We start from the raw sequence: 3,374 nt of genomic DNA, 5'->3' as shown, positions 1-3,374 counted from the left end.
CGATCTCCTGACCCGTGATCCGCCCGTCTCGGCCTCCCAAAGTGCTGGGATTACAGGCTTGAGCCACCGCGCCCGGCCTTATGAACATATTTTAAAAATTCTTTTGGGTCTATATCTAGGAGGGAATTGCCATTTGGATCAATGGTAATGCTACGTTTAACATGTTGAGGAACTGCTGGACTCTTTCCCAAAGTGCCTGGACTGCACATTTTACATTACCACCATCAGCGTATGAAGGTTCCAATTTCTCCGTATTCCTGCCAACACTTACTGTTGTTTATCTTTTGTTTTTTGAGATGGCGTCTCGCTCTGTCTCCCAAGCTGGAGTGCAGTGACGTGATCTTGGCTCATTGCAACCTCTGCCTCCTGGGTTCAAATGATTCTTTTGTCTCAGCCTCCCAAGTAACTGGGACTACAGGCGTGTGCCACCACACCTAGTTTTTGTATTTTTATTAGAGACAAGGTTTCAGTGTGTTGGCCAGGCTGGTCTGGAACTCCTGACCTCAGGTGATCCACCCATCTCAGCCTCCCAAAGTGCTGGGATTACAGACATGAGCCACCTTGCCTGGCCTTGTTGTTCATGTTTTTAATTCTAAGCATTCTAGCATGTGTGAAGTAGTATCTCATTTTGGTTTTGATTAGTGTTTCCCTAATGACTAGTAATGTTAAGCATCTTTTCATATGCTTATTGGCCATTTGTACATCTTTGGAAAAACATCTATTCAAATCTTTTGCCTATTTTAAGATTGGGTTATTTGCTCTTTTATTGTTGAGTGCTATGAGTTCTTTATGTATTCTGGATACTGGTCCTTTATCAGATATATGATTTGCAAATATTTTCCATTTGTGGCTTTCTTTTTCTTTTCTTTTTCTTTTTTTTTTTTTTTTTTGGTAAAGATGAGGTCTCCCTATGTTGCCCAGGCTGGTCTCAAACTCCTGGGCTCAAGTGATCCTTCCACCTCAGCCTCCCAGAATGCTGAGATTACAGGTGTGAGCCATTGCACCCAGCCTTTGTTTTCTTGATATTGTCCTTTGATGCACAATATGCTTAATGTTGATGAAGTCCAGTGTATCTATTTTTTCTTTGGTTGCTTGTGCTTTTGGTGTCATTTTTATCCATCTGGTCTTTTACTAACCCCCATATAACCTTTGACACATATTTAGAGGTCCTCAAAGTTTTTACTTAAAAATGGGAGGGTATGGAAGTAATTTTTAAAAAAACACTCATTGAAACAGACTGCAGTACTGTCTTTAATAATGAAGATCCCCAAAGCGTCTATGTGAATACTCAGGGCTTCTCAAACCATCTCTTGGTAAAGGCTGATGAGGATGATCATACATCCTACTGAAGCCCCTTGCTCTGTGGTTTGAGGCAAGAGAAAAAGGAACACTGATGATGAAATTTAGGATAACAAGGAGCATAAAAGAGACAGTACTTCTGCCAGTTTGCCCCCAAATTTCTGTACCGTCTTACAATGTATTTTGTTAAGGGGAGGAGAGATGTGGTCCCAGGGTCCAGGCATCTTGCTCTTATAAATTCCCATTAAGCAGTAGTTCTCAAAATGTGACCAGGGGTCCAGCAACAGCAGCAGCATCTGAGCACTTGTTGGAAACCAGATTCTTGGACCTTACTTCAGAACCGCTGAATCAGAAGCTCTAGGGTGGGACCCAGTGATCTGTTTTAACAAGCAGTCTGCTGAACGTTCAAGTTGGAGAGCCATTGGTGTCGTATTTTCAGCTGGTACAACCTGGAGTCTGCCTCCTGGAGAATGTGATTACTCATCATCTCCTGCCAAGTGTGGGATCAGGTACTTCTGGTAACAAGTGACAGCAAACCTTAAACCAACCTACTAAACAGCTGCAGAAATTAACTCGTTTGCATATTCTGCCTAAAAAGTCAGTAGGGAGCAGGCTTGTTCTCCATTTTCCTGTGATTCTCTGTCTTCCTCTGTGTATTAGCTTTGTCTTCACACCCACTTCTCTCGTGGTTGCAACGTGGCTTCCTGCAACCATCAGAGCAGTGTGCTTCCTGATTAGCTCCAGAGTGAGATGACATGGCATTCCATACCAGCAAGCACAATTCAGCAGCTTAGCTCTGATGACACCAGCCCTGAATCAGGCCAAGAGGCAGAACATTTTTCTGACTGGCTTAGTACCCTGCTTCTACCTCTCCCTTGCAGGGGATGGGTAAGTCCTACCCAGTTCTCATGGCTGTTTCACAAAGGGGAAGGAAGAAATGCTGTATGTGGAGGGGGAGATAGCCATGGTGCCCAGAACACCAGGACTCATGAAATGGCCTCTTTGCTGTTTGTCCCAAACCCACTGTTTTTTCCTTCTTTAATAATGCATCCAGAGGGATCTTTCTGAAGCAAAAGCCTGTCTACAACACCCCTTGCTTAAACCCTTTGGTGTATCTCCTCAGATACACACACACACACACACACACACACACACACAGCTCTCCAGATTAGGTTCATATTTTGAGATGTTCAAGTTCTAGTTCCAGTTGACCTCCAGCCCGCTGGATTCGCATCCTTTGGAACCCCATGGAATGCTCCATCATTACCCCCTTCCACGCTTTTCCATGCTGTCCCACCTCTGCTTCTGTGTTCTGCCAGGAATGCCTTTACCCTTCCCCGTGTGGTAAATTCACCCTTCAAAACTCATCCTGGATATCTGCTTCCTCTGGGATAGCTCTAAGGCAGGTTAATGACTGTGTCCACAGGCTTCTGGGTTACACAGTCACCATGTGCCTGTACCACTCATCCTACATCTCTCTTAGCTGGTGATCTTGGAGCAGGAACCTGTTTGATTCTCCTGGGTCGTCAGTCCCCAGGCTTGGCACACACTAGGAGCTCAGATAGTGCTGGTTGATCACATACTACTTTTGTGGCCCCTGCTGTTGCCTACCAAAGTAGAGCCCCTGGTAGACACTCAGTTGATACTTATCAGTGCATTAAACTGACCACAAACCTCAGTTCTTCAGGTCCTGGGAAAACCCTGAGCCACCTGCAAATATAGGCTGCTTATGCCCTTGACAGGTTCAAGGAATCAGTCCTTGGCACTGGAGCGGGCTTCACTTTGGACTTGATGAGGGCTTAGAGGCCTTTAGCTTTGAATCCTGAGGAGCCTCCCTTTATCCAGGAAGCAGGGGGCTGGACCACTGGGACCTTCATCAGAAGAACAGATATATCTGTAGAAGTAGGTTATTCTAGGCCAGTTCTTTCCATTAAAAAAAAAGAAAAAAAAAAAAACTAAGCCAGGTGCGGTGGCTCACACCTGTAATCTAAGCACTTTGGTAGGCTGAGGCGGGCGGATCATGGGGTCAAGAGATCGAGACCATCCTGGCTAACATGGTGAAACCCCGTCTCTAC

The sequence above is a fragment of the Colobus angolensis genome, unplaced genomic scaffold, assembly GCF_000951035.1.
Source record: "Colobus angolensis palliatus isolate OR3802 unplaced genomic scaffold, Cang.pa_1.0 Scaffold27, whole genome shotgun sequence".
Lineage (NCBI taxonomy): Eukaryota > Metazoa > Chordata > Mammalia > Primates > Cercopithecidae > Colobus > Colobus angolensis.
Note: the sequence above shows the minus strand (reverse complement) of the source record.